Raw genomic sequence first — 23020 nt, 5'->3', positions numbered from 1 at the left:
AGTTGCCCAGAATTTGTGCTTTTGAAGGAAACCTTGCAACTCAACTGTGTTCATGCTCAGTTGAGCTAATTGGCAAGAAAGTAACTGAAACACCACCACAATTTGCCGTCTACAACTGAATATTGCACTACTGCAGCTAGTTTGGTATTTTATTATATTTTTTTTAATTCATTGCAGATACTTTACTTTGAAAAGCTGGTCCCAATTAGCTCTGTTTAAAATTATTTAAAATGCATCCACACACTGCATTCCTGCTCACTGGGCCACACTACCCACTCTTGCTCTCCAAGAGACAGGACAAGGTTTAGCCCTCCCTTTGCCTCACCATATGGTTTTCTGGGGTCACAAAGGAATTTACTAGTGAAGTAAAGTTTCTAAGAGGTGTTTAAGCACCTCCTAGCATCCTACAGGTCCAGTAAATGGAGCTCATAAGGATGGGGTTGTAGGCTCTGGCTAAGACATGCACCATGCATGCTATAGTAGGCAGCCAAGCTGTGTTGGGCTTCCATGGTGGTTTTCAGCCATGCTCTGGCCTTCTGCCCAGCACCGAGCCACAGCAAAGGACACCCTGAATTAACATGGGGGTTAGTTAGCCTGCACCCATGTTTCTCTATCTTCAGTGATCTCTTAAACTGCAGGGACACAGCTTCACATCCAGACAGCCACTTATACTGTTTAGAGTCCTGAGGTGCTCTTGTATGCTCATGTAAAAACATGCAGGAACCGTGAGGAAAGCATGAGACCTTCAGAGCTGGATTGAGAAACACATCACAATTTATCTTTTCTGCTATAAATATCTCTTCCCATCTCTCTACAACGGGAGGAAATGTCAGTTCAAGGCAGACAGAAATATTCAGACCAAAGGAGTTACATCTGGAGGCTTTTGTGAACTTAACGTAGGCAAGAGAAAAAAGTGAACTTTTTCTCCCCGATTTCCTTTAAACATTGAGCCCTCTGCACCTCCTTGAAAGAATTTAGCACAATAGGAAGAGAAATAGAGGCTCAAATAAGGCTTTACAGGCCCAGGAAAGGTGAAGTGCAGTATAAGGTATGTGTGATTTGCTCCCTCAAGGACTGTACATGTGAAATACAGCTTAGATTTTTTTTGTTTTGTTTTTTAAATGAGGATTTAATGCACTTCATAAACCTGATCTTCTCTTCAACACTTTACCAGCAAACCTGGCAGATTTCAAACAGCTTGCTAAATATGAAAAGTAGGGGAAATTTGTCACCTGAGTTCTTTTTGTAAAGGTAAATAATATAGCTGGTAGCGTTTAACTTTAAAAGTAATGGGCATACAAACCTCATTTTCTTTACTGGCAGGTATTCTTGTTTTCTTAAGAGTTAGAAACTGCTTTTCTTTTAACCCAGGTACTGCCTGGGCTCTGGCACATCGCCAATCCCTTTCAGGGATACCTAAGGAAAACAAAATAAAAGAGAGGAACCTGCTGTTAATTCCCCCCCACCCCGATCTTGCCCCTGCTCCTGGGGTCAAACAAACAAACAAAACCCCAATAAACAATCTTCTAAAAAACCCAGCTGGTTACAATCTTCCCAGTGACTGGAATGAGACACGTGTGTCTAAAGTTGATCAACCTCAGCAGAGGCTCCTTCACCTACAGATTTAGTTTGTAAGGGATTGTGCATTAAATAACTAGAACTGTAACCTTCAAGTCAAGTCCCTAGATGCCTTCTACCTCCTTGGTTTCTCTTGCCTCTCTCAACTCCCCCCGTTGCCTGTATTTCACGGTTGTTGGTCTTTTGTGGCCTCTTTATTTCAAGCCTGAAGTTATATTACATAGTTAGCACCAGTCCTGTTTTTACAAAAGCAATATTTTGTATTACAATAACATTCTGTCCCCTCCCCAAGTCCCTAATAGCATTCTCACACACCCCAGCCAGCCCCAGCACCGATGGTGCCTGCGGCATAGGCAAACGCCCTGGCGCTCTCCATTGCCAATGGCACTTTTAAGAAAATTATTTGTTCTACAGTGTTCAGTAATTTATTCTAATTTTATTTTTCAAATGAGAAGCATTTATTTAGGAAGTACTGAAAGGGCCTTAAGTTTGTTAGAAGGAAATGGAGAAATAGTTAGGGCAACTCAGGCTTCAACCAGCGCTGAACCCTGGCCACCACTAGATCAGAAGGAAGCAGGTGCGTGACCACAGTTATTTCATTGCCCGCGTGTGAAGCAAAAAAAGTCTTCTGTAATCGAATTGTGATTGTGGTTTTGGCTCTTTCTCACACAGTCCCAGACTCAGCAGAGAACCAAAAATGCCGTGTATGAGGCACACAGCACTGCTTTGCAAGGGGCAGGAGTTGAATTCTTGTTTGCCCTCCTAGTCCCCAGGTGTGGCCACCTGCAACTGGATTACAGCCAAATAATCCTGTCCTTTTCTTCTTTCCAGAGCTCTTTCTGTCACTCCTCAGATAGCTCAATAGCTCTAGGAGGCCTTCCCATCAGGGATGAACCTAATTCTACCCAATGAATGGCCTGTTCGAAGCCCTCTTCATTTGTTTGGCCTGGTGGAGCCATGGAATAGCTCTTTAGGTTGGAAAGCGCCTTGCTTAGGGGAACACTTTCCTCCCCTGAACATTAGGGGAGACAAGTGACATGGAGCAATGGTTTTGCGGTGCAGCAAGAAAATGTCCCTCACACAGTAAGCCAGGTGTGAAAATGATCCTGATTTCTCCTTTTAGCACATTTGGTTGCCCAGTGAGATCGAGCCCAAGACAGAATTAGCAGACGGGTCTGCAAGATCAGTGCTGGCAAATGTGGAAACTTTTGCAGCCTCTGGCTCTGGCCCCAGCTCATCCCCACTTTCCATGAATGCCTAATTGAGACAGCTGGCTTTTTCCACAGAGGTGGGAGCCAGTTTCCAGGCAGGGCATATGGGTGTATTCTGTAAGTCTTCGCCTTGTAAAGTTTTAGCACCCAAAAAAGCCTCCCATCTCCAGTATGATTCAGTTGGTTGGCAAGGGAGTGGCTGACAGGCAGGGGTGACGGTTGTTGCTGTTGGCAGGAGAAACCGGAGGGTAGGAGTGGGGACAGAGTGAGTCCCTTTTAAAGAAATGATGCCAACAGCAATCATCTCATTTTGTATGGGGCATGAAACCCTCTCAGACTATTACACTACAGTCCCTGCAAGACAGAACACGCATGTACAGCCATGGCACAGGCGGCAGCATAAGGCGGCAGCATGAGGATGAGGGTGTAGACACTGCAGCTGCTCATCCTTTGATGACACGTGGCACTCCTGGTGCGACCTGTGACCAGGCCTCCAACAGCTGCCCTGTCCGCCATGTGCTGGAGACCACCTGCAACAGCCATGGGACTCACCTGGCACTCACACTTCTACCTGCAGCACCTCAGCCTGTGGACCATAGCAGCAGCCACCACTGTGGCCCACCACTGCTCCCGTGCTGTAGCCACAGAGCTATGCTTTGAGTTCAGAGAGGCAGGTCCCAAAAGAAGAGCCTACGTACCGCTGTGCATGGCACTGGCTCCCACACCAGAACTAGCCTGAGCTGCTGTTTCCGTTTGCAGAGCAGCAAAGAGTCACACAAAGGCACAGCACAGCATCCAGAGAAGGAAAGGGTTCCCCGCACCACGAGCTTTCCCCCCTGCTGATTTCCTGTAGGTGCCTTAACTTACACCCAGCCTGGATAAGGAGCAATCATACAACACCCAGCTAGGAAGTGGTCTGGGCTCCCCAACATGCCGTGTTCACACTATTCCTTTCTCAGGGACCAGACCCTGCACCTGTCAAACAGAACGTGGATGATGGAACAGCCTGGCCTATCACCGATGTTGAGGTTTTGCATTAATCACATGGAAATCGTGTTGGACAATTAAGCATACAGATGAAAGGCCAACTGGCTGCATATATTGTGTGGGGCATGACCTAAAAGCAATCCCAGTGATTGAGATGATGTAGTGTGAAAGCTGGATTAAACAGGTCAAGTAAATTTGGAGCAGCTAAAATAAACCAAACTCCCTTCCAAAACATATATTGTGCTTGCCACATAATACTGCTGTACTTTGGTAGCATGTCCCAAACATGCCAAAACTGTGACATGCTTGTTCCAGGGTCACAGTGCCAGAGGTAGAGAGTGAGGATGGTTGGAAAGTAGTTCTGAGAAAGTCACAAGCACTCCTGAATGTGCTGCCTGATAAGGCTTTGTGTGTCTTCCCTGCAGCCAACATGCCCAAATACCCAAACCCTAGGAAGGGATCCAGGCTCACACTGAGTAGTCAAACGTGAATGAATGTTCTGGGCTTTTGCTCCCCTCTATAAACATTTTCCAGCTAGTGGTAAGCTGTTATGAAAGCCCCCAGCAGCTTGGCTAGGAGCTGGAGACATTTTACAACATCTGGGAACAATTCCCGAATCACTTCCTGCATACACCTGTATTGAACTCCATTTGCAGCCAGTTTGCTGTGAAAAAAGTCTGTGCTGCCCATACAGGGCTGGGACTGGGAGGGCATCACCACTGACCAGGATGGCCAATTCCCACCACAGAGTGGCCTGTGGGATCTGCAGGGGTGGCTAATGGTGTGAAACACCATTCCTCTGTGCTGACCTCACTTTGGGCCATCACCAGTACACACAGAGTGTGAAATGCTTTATTGGTGTGATACAGCCATGCAGGAAAAGAAAACAGCTCTCAGCCACCCACCGACAGATTACCTAGGCTAGGCATTAATCATAGTGGGAGCACAGGGAGTCCAAAGTGAGTTGCAAAAGGGCTTGGATGAACTGCAGCCCTTTCCCATCGCAGAGTCCTCTGTGGCCACCCCTACCCAGGTCAGTGCTGCTTGGTCTTCCACAGTGCTTTTATTTTATTTTCTTACCATTTAACTGCCATATGCTTTGTATTATCTTTGGGTTTACTTTGTCTTGGTCATTCCAATCCTTCACTACACTGGATAATCAAGAGTTGTCAGCAGTAAGCCAATAGATAGTAAGACACAGCACTTGAAAGATAGGAAATGTTAAGGGTCGACACATCAAATTCTTCCTTGTATGGAGCCCTGCAACATGTAAAGGTTTATCCATCTTGAACTCATCACTGGAAAAGCGCTTTTAGCTTGTATGTGTGGTTTTAGTGCTGTTCTTTTGAATGGCTGTATTTCAGTACCGCAACTGCCAAAGCCCTGTCTCATTTGCAGGGGCTGCGATGAAGAGTGCACGTGGCACGAAGTTCCCAGAGCGAGAGAAGGCAGCAAGGGCATGAGGCCCCAGAGACAGCTGGACAGCATGCTCCTCCTCTGTTTAAACTTCTCCATGGAATTTGCACGTGTAGCAAAGTTCATAAGTTTGCAGTTAATGTTATGTATGAAGCATATAAATCCGTGGAAAGCTTTGTGAAGGAAGAATAAATTATCAAAGAACTCAAGAGAAGGTAAAAAAGCTGACTAGAAACTTTGTGATTCCCAGCTAACCACATATGAGCTAAAGGAGGCATTTGCAATCATCTCCACACTGACCAGCTGGTTGTGTGCAAACCTCCTGGGTACCTAAGCTACCAGCTCAGAGGTGCAGGTGAGGGAAAAGGGAAGGTCAAAAGATGGAGAAGTTCTGAACCCCAAATTAGTGTCACTGTTGCTGGAGTTCAGAAATACCCTCTGGAAAAAGGGAAGAGAGGGTGTGAGCCTTTGACTGCAGATCCCTGAGGCTCCAAGCTGGAGAAACTGTACTCAGGTAAGAGGGAAAAAGAAATTTACTGTTGAAATTCAAAATTTGGGGTTCTGTGCTTTATTTTCTATATCTGGGTTTTTTTTTTATGTATCTGTTTTCTGTAAAATCTGGACATGAAGGCATACTAGCTAGCCATTTGCTTTGGTTCAGTGCCAGCCCCATTTACCTGGCAGCATATTATAGAGAAAAGCAAGATCTGCAGGCAGTCTGGTGACCACAGGCATATTTGGGCAGTGCTTGGGAACATGCCCTGGACCATCTGCAAAAGAACAGAGCAGGGGTTTTGCTAGCCTTTGGAGGAGTGCTCTTTGGCTGACACAGGCATCCCAGCCATAACTGTGAGTGGTGATGGTAAAACACAGGAGATAAAACCTGAACCCCTGCAGAGTTTGTCATACATCTATTAATGATTTATAAAGCAAGTGTAGGACTGACTGTAGCATAACAACCCACTGCCATTCAGAAGTCACACACATGTTCAAAATGGTTCCTTAAAAACAAATGAGATGGTCAGCTTCAGTGCAGCTAAAGCCTCCACGCATCAAGCCTAGTTGGCCACCAACTGTGGACGATGGGCAGGTACAGCCCCTATTTCTGAGCCCTGCAAACCACTCTTACACTGGAAAAGAGGCTGTGCAGGTTTCACTGATGAGCCCAGCCAGGCCAACTGCTCTTTGGGAACACCACCATGCGCCCATGATGAGATGGAAACGACACACTGAAATGCTGATGGCTTTCAAGAAACTCTGCTGCTGCCTTGGAGGCCAGCCCAGGGAGTCACCATCTGGCTGAGGCACAACCCGCTGGCATGCACTTAGAGTGATTCCCACTTGTCCCAAGCCCCGTGGACAGCAGGGCTGTGCCAGCACCTTGTCCTGCTGCAGGGGGAGGTCTGAGGTACTCCTCCACCAACTGCATTTCCAGCCTTTCCATTGCCCCGTGGGTGCCACGGGATGCCCCACACCACTGACCGCAACCTTTATTCACTGCAGTGTGAATTACAATGCAGTACCAACAGTGAGCCCTGTTACATGTGTATGTGCTCACTGGGGCCCGTGTTATTTATGTCCAGAAGGATCTTTTACAAAGTCAAACATCTGAACAATGTCAGTACTGTGTGGTTATTTTCTCATGGCTGCGGCAGTGTGTTTCTGTGCTGTCATGTTTCTCCAGAAGACTTTTGCCAGACACCTATGCACGGCTGTGGTGTTACTGAGACAGCTAAATGGAGACCTGATGGAGACATCCTTTAAAAACATTTGTGTCCTTAGTTTGCCAGAAATATGGTGATTTTCAAGCTGAACCAGAGTTTTAAAGACAAATCTGAACTTTTCTAAACATGTTAGAGCTTTTCTCTTTCTGAAAAACAAATAGGGGCTGGTGGATGAGTAAAGCAATTACACTGACAGGCTGACAGGCTTATGCCAGGATAACATCTATCATTTTGGTGCATCCAACACGACCTGAGAAGTAACGCTGCAGCCCAAGATCAGGCCAAGACTGAGCATGCCAGTTCTTCTATTCCACCAGCGGTCTGTTAGCCAAAGAAAGAGGTCCAGTGGGGAACTCAGGGGATGTGCTCAAGTTCTCCTGCACCATAGAAAGGAGGAGAGGGAAACCTGTGTGCTGGATATTGGCAGAGCACAGGGAATTACCTTTGATGGCTGCCTTGCCATGTGATCACCTTCCTGGTGATCAAGGCAGCAACTAGGGTAGCTGGAAGCACAGCATCCCTGGCAGTGGGCAAGGGCTCCCCAAGCATCCCTGGGGGCTGCCAGGGTCCCTGCAGCCCAGGTCCCCACACAGCAAGGGGTCAGGTCTCCAGGGTGGTCCCTCTTCGCTGACACTGAGGTAAGACTGGAAAGGGAGACCCTGATCTAGGCATTTGGACGAGGAAAAATATCCCCCCCATCCTGCTTCTACTTCTCACCCCCTTTGGTAGACGATTCCCACCCCTGACGGGCCTTATGGTATAAATAAGGTACCACTGCTTTGTGGCTGAGCATCTACAGCACTGACAAAGACCAGATTGCCACCACAGTTATTTCCTCTTGTGAGTAAAAGGGGAAACTGTGGTATGTGACACACCTCTGGGCAAAAATAGCTGACAAATGCCAACTTCTTCATGGCGAAGACTGCACTTAATGGCATCTGGGCCCCACTTTGAGATGTTCAACTACTAATTTCAAACGCTGCCCCATGATGTGAAACATTTATAGTTGGAGAAATCCAGGAGTTTTGGGAAGATGTCCCTTCATAAATAACCCCCTGGCCTGGACACTGACATTGGTTTTACAGCTGCCACCCAGCTCTGAGAGCTCAAGGACAAGATCAAACTGCAGCCCTACTCACTGGCCAGCTACTTGTGCAACACAAACACGCACAAATTAACATCACTGGACATTTCCAGGAGCAATGGAAACTAATAATTCTTTTGGACAGGATAGATTTCCTGCTGAATTTAATAACAACAGTTGGAGACAACCGTCTGGATACTTGCTGCTTTGAGATAACCAGCCAGTGAAATAACCGTGGTGATTTTCCTTGCAGAAAATTCGTATGTGACAGCCAGACATATATTCTCTTATTTCTAGTCATTACTGAGCATATTTATAGAGCCTCCATCAGAAAAATGCTTAAGATGAAGGGATAAAACTCAAGACAGCCCACTATCAGCAAGCTTGTTTTTTATGAGGTTTTTCAAAGCTACACCAAATTTCAGGGCTCTGGTTGAGACTTTCATAAGACCTGTGTTTGGCATCCAGTTCCCTTTGAATTCAGATGAATCTGGGAGTCTGACTCCCTGCACGACCTTCAAAGCCCCCATTTTTTGTCTGCAGTGACATCCTAAAATCAGAGAGAGAGAGAGAGAGAGAGAAAAACTCCTCCAAGAACAGACTGAGAACAAGAGTAGAAAGAAATGCTAAGAAGTGCTGGGAAGCCAAGTTTCACATCAGGGAAGAGGGGTTTAAATGCAGTAGAAGGCCAAAAGGGACTATTAAAGCATCTATTCTGTCAGCCTATATGCTACAAGTCATTAAATCTCAGCCAGTTACTCTTCTGTTTAGCCTAATAATTCTTCTGGTACATCTTTGAAAAGAAGCACTTTCTCTTAACAGGAAGACCTGCATCAGTTGGTGGCTTGGTTCAAAGATAATCATCCTCTCTGGTCAGACACTGATCCTCGCTTCCTATTTTAATTTGTACACCTCAGATTCCAGGTGTTGTGTCCCTTTGTGCTTTCAGATGGTGTGACTGGTATTTTTTTCCCACTTGCACAGTGTAATTAAGTTACTCCTAGTACTTTCCTCCCTCCTCTCTCCCTCCTTTCTCCCTCCCTCCCCCTCCTCAATTTCCTTTAAGCTAAAAAGTCTCTTTTTCGAAGAGATTTTCTTCTAGTACAAATAATCTCTGTGGCTCTTTTCTGCAACTTGCTTAGGTTTTCAATGTCTTTTGAAAAGGGTCCCTGAACCCCACAGAGCATATCTTTCTTTGTCTCTCCTTTTTAAAGATGGCACTTCCCCCTCTTTCTGCCACAGCACCATAATGGAAGCTCTTGCTGGGTTTTGCACCTAGTGCAGCCCTTAATTCCTGCAAACATGCAGGTTTTAGCATGCAATACTCACTCTATCTACACATGCTGCCTCCATGTTCTCGTAAGTACAGCTTTGTATTTTGCTATATAAAACCCACTTTTGTAGATATGAACCAATCAAGTCATTCTCATTACTGTACCTAACTTTTCCCCGGTACCATTATTACCTGTTTATCATTATTCTGTCCATAAGTTTTACCAGCAGTGATTTTATATTGATATGGGTAGAAAGGATTGATTGGGAATCTGTTTAGAAGTCCTAGTCCTTCTAAAATGCCACTGACCACACCCCCACACACATTTGGTGCCTCCTTCAGGAGAGCTATAAGGTACCAAATTCCAATTCACCTCTCAGGTGCTTTGTTGATGTCACAATTTTTTTTTTCTTAAATAAGAAAGCCATGATGTCCTAAGTCACATGTGGTACAGAAGGTGAAGCACATTATGTAATACCCTCAGTTTTATCAGACACGTATATAATCTCTTCCAAGACCAAAGCCTGGAATCCCCAGGTTTTAGGTGCTGCAATTATGGGCAGGCTAGCTCAGGGAAGAGTTCAGGAGCCAAGCTGGGCTGCACAACCTGAGCTGTCACATAGAATCATAGAATAGTTAGGGTTGGAAAGGACCTTAAGATCATCAAGTTCCAACCCCCCTGCCATGGGCAGGGATATCTCACACTAAACCATATCACCCAAGGCTCTGTCCAACCTGGCCTTGAACACCACCAGGGATGGAACATTCACAGCTTCCCTGGGCAGCCCATTCCAGTGCCTCACCACCCTCACAGTAAAGAATTTCTTCCTTATATGCAACCTAAACTTCCCCTGTTTAAGCTTGAACCCGTTACCCCTTGTCCTGTCACTACAGTCCCTAATGAAAAGTCCATCCCCAGCATCCCTGTAGGCCCCCTTCAGATACTGGAAGGCTGCTATGAGGTCTCCACGCAGCCTTCGCTTCTCCAGGCTGAACAGCCCCAACTTCCTCAGCCTGTCTTCATATGGGAGGTGCTCCAGTGTCCTGCTCATCCTCGTGGCCCTTCTCTGGACTTGTTCCAACAGTTCCATGTCCTTTTTATGCTGAGGACACCAGAACTGCACACAATACTCCAGGTGAGGTCTCACAAGAGCAGAGTAGAGGGGCAGGATCTCCTCCTTTGACCTGCTGGTCACATTCCTTTTGATGCAGCCCAGGATATGGTTGGCTTTCTGGGCTGCAAATATCTGCCATTTGACATGAAGACCTCATTCACCATCTTCTGTGCATACCAGGACCGCCTAGATGTGACAGCCCTGATGCAGAGGTTTCATATCCCACATGTACATCAAAGGCCCCTCTCACAAAGCACTGTCATACACTTTGCTAACCCTCCCCAGGCAGCCCAAGCAGGCTGTTGCCAGAGGCACTGACATTTCACGCGAGCAAATCATGCTCTAAGATTGAGTTTTGCTAGTTGTACAATACTTATTCCATTAATGAGCTTTTCTAATTCATCTCAGTTATTTGCATGGGTATATCAGCCACTGGGAAATAAACAAGAATCCTGGTTTTGGGACACTGTCACAAGCTCCTGCCCCTTCTGCTGCCTGTTCCACCTGGGAAGGGACAGGCAGCCATCTGCAGCAGCACTCTCCCTATATAGTTCCTGGTGCAACTGCAGACTCTGTGCTCCTTTAGGATTGTAGGATAGTAAAGCTGAGCTGTTTCTGCTGTCCTGTATCTCCTTCTGGCAGTGGTACCAGAGCCACATAGCCCAGCAGTCCCCCAGCATCAGCCTGTGTGTACCTCAGCATCGTCTAGTCCTTATGGGGCCCAGGGTGGAGGCCATCTCCCTGGGACACAGATATATTTTGGGTGGATGTGAGGGGCAGACAAGCCCATCTAGTTCTGGATACGTAACAAGTATGAGTTCATTAGGAGAAACTGCAGTTACAGCCCAGCCTTCCCACTCCACCAAGCCAGAGTCCAGCAGCACGATGTGCTGTAAGGCGAATGAGCTGGCATCTCCCAGATAAGCTTCTAAAAACTAATGATGTTTGAGGAAAAGCATAGCTTGAAGGAACTAAACTTGGTTCCAACCTGACCACAATCCAGAAAGAAAACTAATTCAATTTTAAATACTAGATTTTGTTGCTGTTGTTGTTACCAAAGCAGGCTCTAAGCTGGATAATCATCTCTTTTATTGGGCCCTCACCCACTGGCTTCAGAACAGTGGCTTTTACAGCTTTTTTATTTTCTCTGACAAGGGCTACTTCCCCCTTGAGCATTCCTATGCTGAACTGCTGGAGCAGACTGGAGAGTGGGGTGGTAAAAAGAGAAATCTCTAGCACAAGCTGGCAGGGAGCCCCAGTAATGGGCCAGCACATTTCAAGCACTTCTGCCAGGCCATTTAGAGACACTTTTGCCAAATTACAAACACTTCAGGAAACCTCTGGGTCCATGAATGCTCTTTGGTCCATCTTCGGTACGAAAGGATCTCACTAAATGAGGTCAAGGGAAAATATTGTTACTGCAAATCAAGGCTTATAGCTGTCATTTTAATCACTGAAAACCTTTCCCTTTACAAGACCCATGCAGTAATTCAGCCTATCTGTTAGTAGCTGCTTTTAGTTGAATACTCATTTGTCTCTAGATCCTCATTTATCACTCAAGATTCCTATCTCTCCCCAAACTACTGCTACATCAGTAGCCTGCCTAGCGATGAAGCCAGCAGGGAGCTTATCTACAGGAACGGCTCCAGCCCCTGCTCACCCTGGGGCTGCATTCACCCAGCCTGAGACTTAGCCCGGTGTCTCACCATGGGGAAGAATTGACAGCATATGAACAGTGGGGAAACACGTTACCTCTTTTTCAACAAAATCCCACAAGACTGGAGAAAGGCAAAGGTTACTCCCATCTACAAGAAGGGCTCAAAGGAGGATCCAGGAAATTTCAGGCCTATCAGTCCTACTTCAGTCCCAGGAAGGTTATGGAGCCAATCCTCCTGAGCACTGCCACAAGTCAAATGGAGCACATGGCTGGGAAAAGCCAGCACATATCCACCAGGGGAAAATCATGCTTGATAAACCTGATGTCTTCTATAACAGAGTAACCTCTTGATTGATGTGGGGCAAGCAGTGGACACTGTCTACCTGGATTTTTTCATGGCTCTTGATACAGTTTTCCACAGCCACCTCCTTGAGAAGCTGATGCATTACAGTCCAGGCAAGTGGTCTGTGCAGTGGGTGGGGAACTGGCTGACAGGCAGCACCCAGGGAGTGCTGGTAAATAGCTCCTTTTCAAGCTGGTGACCTGACACTAGCGGGGTCCCCCAGGGCCGCTATACTGGGGCAACTCTGTTTAACATCTTCATAAGTGATCTGGAAGACAGGATCAAGTGTACCCTGACCGAGTTTACTGATGACACTGAATCGAGTGGGGAAGGGAACATTTATAAGGGAGAGCCACCCCGCAGGATGACCCAGATAGGTGGGAAGAATGTGGTAACAAGAACCTTATGAATTTCAACAAAGACAAGTGTAAGATCTTGCACCTGGGAAAACACAAACCAAGAATGCAGCACAGGCTGGGATATACCCAGCTGGGGAGCAGCTCTGTGTAAAGGGACCTGGGAGTCCTGGTGGACAACAAGCTCAGTGTGAGTGAACAGTGTGCAGCTGCAGCAGAGAAAGCCAACAGGATGCTGGGTTACATCAACAAGGGCATCACCAGCAGAGGTAGATAAAGAAGTCATTGTCCCACTCAGCGCTTGTCAGGCCACACCTGGAATTCAGGCTTGGTCCCCACTCTACTAGAAAGACGTGGACAGGCTGGAGAGGGTCCATAGAAGGACCACAAAGATGATTAAAGGACTGGGAAGCCTGGCATGTGAGGAAAGGCTAATGGGCACAAGTTATTCCTGGGGAGATTCCAACTGGAAACAAGAGGAAAAATTTTCACAATGAGAACAGCCACTGGAATAGTCTCCCCAGGGAAGTGACAGATTCCCCAACATTGGATACTTTTAAGATTCAGCTGGTCAGGGTGCTGGGCCACCTTGTCTAGATTGTTTTTTTACCAAGCAAGGTTGGACCAGACGACGCTCAAGTTCCCTTCCAACCTGACATTCTATGATCCTATGAACTCTCCCTGTGGCTCTTGTAAACAGAAAAAGTAGCCATCATTACGTGTTCTCCCAGATGACCATCTCTAACCTAATGGTGAAGGTAAACTGCAGGGGGCTGGCATGAGTGGTGCTCAGGTGAGGGTAAGGGCTCCCATCCAGACCCCTCTCCCAGATCTTGGTGGAGATGCCACCAAGAGCAAGATCCTAGGGACTGCAACCTGATGCTCCAAAGCTCTTCCTGATCTGGCAGCTTGTGGGCAAAACCCAACACCCGCCCGTGTGGCATTGTGGTTAGCAGGAAGCACAGTGGCACAGGCCAATGATGGTTTGGCCACGTTGCAGCCTGGAGGTTTGCTAACCCTTGGCAGCTACAGCGGGAACACAAAGCACAAAGAAACAGCTCCCCAGAATGCCGTGTCAGCAGTTTTCTTATCGGAGGGGACTGGAAAACAGGGCTTTGAAATACACTGGGAGATTTTCCCAGTAAACATCAACTACCAGGCCTTTATTTATAACTTATAAAAGTCATCGCATTTCAAATCTGTCCAAGAGGGGCTGCTTTGGGTTTCTTAAGCTATGAATTTTGTTACTAAAAAACTGCTGTATAAAGCACGAATGCTGATTATAAAAAAAAATCAAAGCCAATAAAAACTATCCAGAGGACAACATTCCTTAATGGGGACCATAAAATACAAGCACAAGGGAAGGATAATTTGGAACTAAGTGATTGGAAATTAATACATTTTACTGCCAGTTAGTCTTACAAACAGGAACAATCATATCAATGGACTTAAAAAAAGTAAAAATAATATACTTTCAAACTCATCATTGATCATGTATATGCTTGGGAAGAGTTTCAAGCAGGATTGAGTTTTAATCCTCAGACACTGCTAACCACACTGGGCATTTTGCCGCCTTGTTACCCCATGAACCTAATGGGTTTGTATGTCCAAGTGTGAGGGGTTTTCTTCAGGGAGGGAACTAAAGGAGAAGAAATGAGAAGTTGTTTGCTGTTGTGTTGGGCTTGGTTTCATTTTAAACATTAGAGACCAGTTTTTCCGAGCTGCAGAGTCTGGATACAGCCATTCAGACATAGGCAGAGGTTTGGTCTAAATCCACTTCCAGTCTTAATAAAGCAGTGGCTGCAATAAAGGACAAGGAACTTGAAAATGTGCAGGGCTAGGATATTTTATAGTTCACCCTGCAAAACAGAAAGTTGATATCTCACTAATGCATATTAGAGGTTCTTGGGAGAGTTTCCAAAAATAAAGTATCTAGCTTCTTTTGGGGGTTTATTCATTCTGCTCAATAGTCTGTGGCTTTCTTTTTTTCCAGCTTCCAATTGCTTTGTGCCAGCTACAAAATACATGCAAAATACTGTCTGTCCTCATGCATGCTGGTGGGCTGCTGGAAGCACTCAAGCCACCTCAACACTAGGACTCTAACACTGAGATGCCGCAGTTATAAGATGATAGAAGACAGCTAAGAAATAACTGGCTATGAGTTGTTTCCACAGAGGAAGGAGTCTTGCCTTAATAAACTACACTGGATCAGAATAGGGTAAATATTTCACTGATTACTAAAGATCTAATTCAGCCTGAGGATCACACCACATGGGCACAAGTCATCTTTCCCAGTGTTTTTCCCCTTTGGGACCACTACCATTTCCCAGCACATCCCACTTACGTGACTAAACAGCAGGGAATGAGCCAGAGACACCTGGGGTGGGAACAGAATAAGCCTCAGTGCCTGGATCAGCAGGGAACAAGCTCTCCAGGTGAGTGATGTCAAATACAGACAAGATTAGACCTAGTTTATCATCCAGACTCCTATTTCTGCCAGCTTTTGAAAGAACAACTAAAGAATACATGGTGAAGCTATGACTTCAGAACACTGAAATAATAAAATAGGGGGAAATTCGGGATAACAAATTACATCAGTGGAACAGGAACAATTTGGGGTCTTGTTAAGCCCAGGACCTTAGTCAGCAATGACACACTGGGGCAATATTATTTTAACCCTTTGACTCCTTGATACAGAGTTCAGTCTGCTCTTTGAGGGGCCCTGCTCTTGAAGAACAAGAGGGAGCAAAACTATGTTATCTGCAGGCTGTTAGCAGCCATTGAAAAACTGTCAGCTTCATTCCTAAGGAACTGAGGCACCTTCTGGGCAGATGAAGCTGGCACAGGTCATGCTCCAAATGCCCCCAAAAGGGAGGGAGTGGGAAAGGGAGGAACTGAGTTCTCTGAGGTGGGATAATAACGATTGCAGGTGCAAAATCCCACAGAGAGCCCTTAGGCTGTAAGTTTAAGTTACATTTTAAAGGCTCAGAAGACTGCCACACACTAACTAGTTCTGCAGAAGCTCACCAGCTGGATGGGAGCCACCAGCCCAGCTCTCAGGGTGACCCCAGCCCTGCTGAGAACTCCTTGTGCCCGTGGCCTTGTCTCAGCTCCAGCCACACTGGAGAGATGGAAAGGCCCCCATCCACCAGGTCCGCAGTGCCTACTGCAGGCAAGCAGGACAGCTCGGGCTTAGGCAGTGTGAAGAAACCCCAGAGCCAGCAATGGCAGGAGAAATGGGGACAGGAACTGCAGCCCTGCAGCTGTTGCAGGTAGCTGTGTGCTCTGTTTGTTTCTCCTCCCCAGCTGCGGGCTCAGATATGCAGCTGACTTCACAGCTAGCAGATCAGTGCTCTGATCTCAATTTTGTGGCACCTAAAATACATTGGTTTAACTCCATTTTTTTCCTTAAGTAATATATCGGTTCCTCTCCTATATATATATATATATTTTTACTGTATTCTAACGTACTGCACCCACACTGAGCTGTTTTAATTTCAGAGTTTCTGTTTCCCTGACACACCTGGCACTCTACTGCATGTTACTGCAGTTTTGTCTCTCTTCAATCTCACACCCTTGTACTTTCACCTGTGTTTTGAGCTTAGAAAGCAAAGACAGCAGAAAGTGGAAGGAATATAGCATTTTTCCCCCATGACGCAGGATGCTGTTCTTGCACCTCAGGTGTGACATTGGCAGCAAAGGACATCCCTCCCTCTGCTGCTAGCGGGTGGAGGTGCCCCCCACCACCCTGCTCTTCAGATGCCCTCTGAAACAGCAAGGGAAAGGGATGATAGAAACCTCATTAACCGGGGCAGTAATTAAATAGGAGTAAAAATATCACCAGCAGCTGGGAAATGCTGCTGTGCTGCCTGCAGGCAAAGGTAACCAGCCCCCAGCTCCAGCCCCAAGCCCGCTGCCTCCTCCACCTCTCTCAGCCATCAGATCTTACTGGCAGAGGGAAGCCTTAGCTGCAAACTCCAAAGTCACATTTCTGACCACGACCAAGAAGCAGGGTTGTGAAATTAGGGGCCAGCCCCAGCTTTTGGATTTGCATGCAGCAGGACCCCACAGGAAAGGCATGTCATCCAGCCTTCAGGGTACAGTTTGGCTGCCCTCTCTTGTGAGTTGTATGCTGAACCAGATGCAGTTTTACAACTCTGCTGAAGGCAATCCGGGCCAGGATGGTTTCTGGAAAATAATTTCATATTATAGTGAAGAGAAAAAAGCATTTCATTTCAGCATGAAGGAACAGTGCTGAGGAGATGGAGATGAGCAAGACGCAATCCCCCCCACCCTACACCAATTTCTATGCATTTTGTACCTAACCATCGTATAAAACTCCAGTTCACCCCCAGAAATGAAGTCATCCTTACAACTAAAAGAAGTATCCAGTTTTCCTTCATTATGCAGTCCTGCATCTGTGTGCATGAATAGTATTTTCCAAAATCCAGGGGCATCAGACCACTTTTCCAGTGGTTTCAAAACAACTGGAAAAGAAACAGAATAAAAGCACTGGAAAAATGAGCTGCTTTGCCTTGACCCAATGTGACCCAGGCAGTTCTAACAAGCAGTTTATAACAACAGCTACCCCAGAGGGGGCCAATCCACTGGTGATCTCCCCTGTTGCTGCCTTGTGTTTTGAGCCCCCAAGCTCTGCGATCCTGTTCACCTTTCAGTCAAAGGAAAGCATTTAACAGGAAGTGGGAGTTTTTCCCCCCCAGTATATTAAATCCTTGCCCCACTTTGAGCTTCAGTGATTTGTAATTGATGCTTTCGGCCAGGCACGCCAGATTTCCCACAGAGGGTTGAGAGCCTGCAACCCAAAGTACTGCAGGAGCACTGCTCTGAGCCAGGGCTGCCGTGTCCACCTTCACCCTTCAAAGGCCTTCTGACCTCAGTGAGAAGAGCCCAAGAGCTGCAGCCATGCCAGGTAAGGTGACAGCAGCACAGGCTAAAGGCATATGCCCTGAGCTCCTGCATCCTCTCCTGCTCAGGCACAGCTGCTGCATGGTGATGCTCAGCACCTGCTCCCAGTAGAAGCAGCACCAGCACTGCCACCATCACATCCCCCTGCCTGTGCCACCCTGCCTGGCCCCACTGCCAGCCCAGCAGCTGGGGAAAGAAAGCAGCAACAGCCACAGCCTCCATCTCGCATCACCCTGTGGAAAGCAACACCTGCAGGGCCATTAACTTGCAGCCCTGACCCCAGCCCTGCCTTCAGAACCTCATGGCTGCTGGTGCCACAGCTGTATTGGAAAGGGGTGTGGAGGACAGACATGCTTTTGGGAGCAGATCTTGCACTGGGAGCTCTGCCACAGGGAACTGCGCTGTGTGGCCTCACACCAGGAGCCAAGGAAGAGTTCTCTCCGCAGCTCCCTTGCTCTGAATGCTGTTGCTTGACATCACCGGCTGCGCACAGAGAGTGGGTGGTGATGAGAGCGAGGAGGAAGGCCTCTGAGCCAAAGGGCTGTTTTTTCAGGCAGCTGTGGGCCAGGAGCAGCTTGACCTGGTGTACGCACACCGTGCCCTACAAGGCCAGCCCAGCACTCCATCTGGGGTGCTGCCACGGACCCAACAGCATCTTAAAGACCTCCTTTGTCAGCCGCGGGTAACTGATGGTCGCAGCAATCTGCATTGTTTCTTCCTTGTGCAGGGCCAGCCTATTGTTTGCATACACCACTGAGTCAAGGGGCCAAGGGTTAGTGGGTTAACAGCTACCTAACGTCATGCTGCGCTCAGGGTGGGGGACATGGGTCGCAGCTCTGTGTTGGGTGTAACTGCATGCTGGCCTAGAGCTATAACCCTTCCACCCCTGCCCAGCCAGCCTGCCTTGGCTGCGCTGCATGCTCCTCCTGCAAGCTGTACAACCCCATACTGAGAAAGAACCAGACCCAGAAATGCAAATCTGGAGCTGCTGCAGTTTAAGCAAGGAAATGTTCTTTAAAAAATGCATTAAAAAAAAGTTTATAGGATACTGGCAACACAAGCAAAGCATGTGACAGGCTGTGAGGCAGAGGCTGCGTGCTGGCATCCCCCAGCTTCTAATGTACAGAATCACGCAGCTTTCTCCAAGGACACTTTGCACTTCGTTTGGCCTTGGCAACCACCAAGTTAATCTCAGTGCTGCTTCCAGAAAAATAAAGCCCTGACTTTTTGGCAGGGAGAAAAAAAGCCCCAAAACACTGTCTCATTGGAGCGTGCACTGTTCAGTGCGAGTGCAGAATTTATTGCTCGGCAAAGCCTAAACACTCGCAGCTGCCGCCTCCTCCTCGCACTCCTCCGCATCTCCAAGGACCACCAGTGTCAGCCGTGCCAGTGGTGGGGTCAGAGCAGCGAGCCCTCCAAGAGCCCGGCCCAGGGTCCCGGCGGGGGCCGGTGCTGCAGCTGCCACGCATCACGAACAGATTGCCCTTGGCTTGGCTGTGACAGCGGCCGTCATCAGCGAGACACCAGAGACACGACAGCCTTTCTGGGGGAAACTGCAGTGCGCTGGGGCTGAGGCAGGGGTGGAGGGGAGAGGGGGAGCAGGAAAACCGCAAGACACTTGTGCCTGCTCAAAATGATTTCCACCTAGTAATTTTAGCAGCTGTTGTGCTCCTCTGCCTACCTTCCTGGATGGATTTTAAGTAGGAGGTGAGTGAAAATGAGAATGGTGACAGAGTTCCCCTCCCATCCCCCAAAACCTCTGTATCTGCACATTTTTAACTTAACCATGACCCCATCTTAAAGACACAGTTATTTTCCTCAGTTACATCAGTTTTGTCCTGAGTGGTAGAAAGAACTGGGAATTTACACCAATGCTTCTCAAGAGTGATTAAGAATAGTGACCTGTTAGAGGAGCTCAGAGCCACACCAGCACCCCTGGTCCAGCCCTGCACCCCAGCCCACATGGTCAGACCACCTCAGGCCTCCAGGTCCAGGGTATGGATATGAAAAGAAATGCAGCTTCCCAATAAATAGTAAAAGCCATGAAGCCATTGCTCCTCCCTGCCTGGCGAGGGGTGGTTTCTCTCCAGCGTGTGCTGGGGCACAGCTCAGCTGTGCCCTGCCTCTGCATGGCAGTGACCCTGAGCAGCAGCAGCAGTACAGGGTGGTCGCTGTGCCTGTCCCCCTGCACCTGCTCACTCACAGCCACAGCAGCCACATCTGGAGAAGGTGGGAGGAGGAACACACACACATTGAAGCACTCCCAGCAAGGGCTGCTGTTCAGCTGGAGGTACCCTGACATTTACACACAAGCTATAACCTGTGTTTCAACCCTCAAAAGATGCACATGGATAGTGAGGATGGGTAACATCAAGCAAAGTGCCTGGTGTGCTATCAACCCAGGTGAACTGTCTACTCAATGGGGACAGATAGACCAGAGTAACAGATTGAGGTGCGAAGTCCAGTAACCTGCTCATTTATGCTGCTCTTTTCTGGAGCTTTTGGGACCTGAATGTTTTGCTGAATTCCTGACAGATGATGAGGTGTGTTTCTGAGTATGTTTTCCTCCATTCTTCTCAAACTTCAGGTTTCCCAGGGATGACTGAATTTTGGTGTTTGGTTCACTTAACCAGCTAAGAAAAACCAAGCAGTGTTAACGTCTGATACGGGTGCACTGAACTCAAGTCAAAACCACGACCACCATTTTATTTCCAGCTATGTCCTATGAGATCTCCTTCACCACTGATGAACAGGCATCAGGTATTGAGAGCCTTCTGCAGAGAAGTTACTCAAGCCTTTCTCCATTTAGGCATGACATCTGAAGTTGAACAAGCCTGTCCTCATTCAGATCCCCTGTAACAGAACCACCTCCCTCTCCTGATACGGTGAGCTCTCCTGCCTCACGTGATTGCCTCCAAGTCCCTTCATCTTCCATTTATAGCTCCCAGTGATGGTTCTTCTGCACCCCAGCTCTTAAATAACACCCTTGCCAGTCCCTGACACCCTTGACCTCAGCCCTGACAGAAGGAAAAAGCCACCTCTTTGCTCTTGCTTCCCTCCCAAAGCAGTGAGTCACCTGCTTCCCCAGCTGCAGCCATTCCGTCCTACATCTACCCTGAGGCCACCTGTCCACCATGCCAGGGCACCATGGGTGACCTTCTACAGGAGCAGAAGCTCCTTCGCTTGAAGGCTTTGGGAAGAAGAAAAAAGAACCTGCTAATCTCCATCTGCTCCCTGCCTGTCCTCGCCCATTTGCTCACATGAAGCAAACTGTACACAGTCTCCCCCCACAAGAATGGGAATTACTCTCAGGGCAATGAGGCAAGGGTTCAAGGCAGGGGCTTGGCCAGCCTGCGGCACACACAGCACAGCCCTGACGTGTGGCTCCAAGGCCTCAACCACTGCAAGGGGAAAGAGGTTACATGGGAGAAGTACGTGCGCTTTCACATTGCTGCAGCTCTTTTCTCTCCACCATCTGGCAGTTTATGCACAGCTAATGTAGGATACAGGCTCTGGTTGGCTGCTGCATCCCATGCAGCAAGCCCCAGCAGACATAGGGACCACATGGAGGGAGGAGAGTATGGAAAAGGCTTTACTAGGGCTGTAGGGCAATGAAGCTGGTGAAGAGTCTAGAGCACAAGTCTTATGAGGAGTGGCTGAGGAATCTGGGGTTGTTTAGTCTGAAGAGAACGAGGCTCAGGGGGGACCTTATCACTCTCACCAACTACCTGAAAGGAGGTTGTAGTGAGGCGGGTGTCAGTCTCTTCTCCAATAACAAGCCATAGGACAAGAGGAAATGGCATCAAGTTGCTACTGGGGAGGTTTAGATTGGATCTTAGGAAAAAAATCTTCACCAAAAGGTTTGTCAAGAATTGGACCCAGCTGCCCAGGAAAGTGGTGGAGTTACTATCCCTGGAGGTATTTAAAAGACACGCAGACATGGCAGTTAGGGACATAGTTTAGTGGGGGACAGCAGTGCTAGGTTAAGGGTTGGACTTGATGATCTTAAAGGTCCTTTCCAACCTAAATGATTCTATGATTCTATGAGAACTGTCAAGGTTTGGTTTTCAGTTTGATGGGGCAACAAGTTTTGGGCCATAAAGATTGTAGGCCAAAATTCACTTATGACCAGCCAGTTCACACAGTGCCCTTAAACAGAGCCAGACTCAATACAAAAATCTGCAGTTTGAGATTTAAAAGTTTTCCACTTGAAAGTCTATGTCCTTTTAGCCTGGTTACTTTCAACTTGGGTAGAAAGTGTCCATCCAATCACAAATTCTCAGCTAGCAGCAGGACATCCAGATTGCCTTTGAAATGTCACATAAAATGATTTGTACTCTAAATAATTCACTTCTTTGAGGCTCTGATTGTTGATATATTGCTACCAGAAGAGTATATGCATTACAAAAGAGAACAACACTTTATACCTCAAATGTCTCGACTTCAAAGCATTTAAACTTTATAAACAAGGAGATAGTGCTCAGTCTAACACCAAAGAAAGCAATTTATGGAAGCAGAAAGTCTGGAACAAATAATTCAAACATGAGACTAAACAAAAACATTTGTGAGTTTGTTAAAACAAATTTTAAGTATAAACTCATTTTTTCTCTGTACGTTTATTTGCACTTTACCTAATGGTGCCCTCTGAGTGTGTTGCTTCTCTTGTGTTGCATTTGGAAGCACATCAGTGGTAGCAACTGCAGAGCTCACTCTTAGGAAAGCAGGCTGCTTTCCTAACATGCCCACGCCTCACCCCCAAGGCAGCCTGGATGTGCCAACCCCTTCCAGAGTGCAAACTGTTACCCCAATCAGCTGGGTGAGAACCTGCAGTAGCACACCTGCCACCCTCAGCTGGTCTCAGAACCACAGCTCCGCAGTGAATACCTGTTAGAGATGTGCAGGGTTTCTGACTGGTAAATCCCCAGAAAAACCCCATGTGCTCCATCTTAACATCTTTTGTGTCTCAGTAAGCCACACAACATGGCAATGTGCAGTTGTGAAAACCATTACTGAAGCAGCCCCTCAAGGGTCGCAGTGTTTATACCCAGCAAGATGTGCAACTGCAGCTTCTGGTACCTCAGGAGTAATTAACTGCAGCTCATCTTATTTCAGTGTAGCCGAAACGAAGCCACAGGACAGCTCGTTATCAACACTGGTGTAATTCTGCCTGCTCCTCACCTGAATTTTGCAGCGTTCTGTGATCTCCGGTTCCTCAACGGTGGCTATCGGGGACGAGGCGCTGACCGAAAACGCAATGCGCAATCGTGTGGTGCCACCTCGCGGGGAGCGGGACAACAGCGGGTCTCCTCCACCAGGCCAACCCCAGGCTGGGAGCATTAGTCCTCTATGG

Source organism: Pezoporus occidentalis, unplaced genomic scaffold (assembly GCF_034315485.1).
Source record: "Pezoporus occidentalis ecotype Australia unplaced genomic scaffold, CSIRO_AGI_Poc_V1 ctg101, whole genome shotgun sequence".
Lineage (NCBI taxonomy): Eukaryota > Metazoa > Chordata > Aves > Psittaciformes > Psittacidae > Pezoporus > Pezoporus occidentalis.
This window is presented reverse-complemented; position numbering follows the sequence as displayed.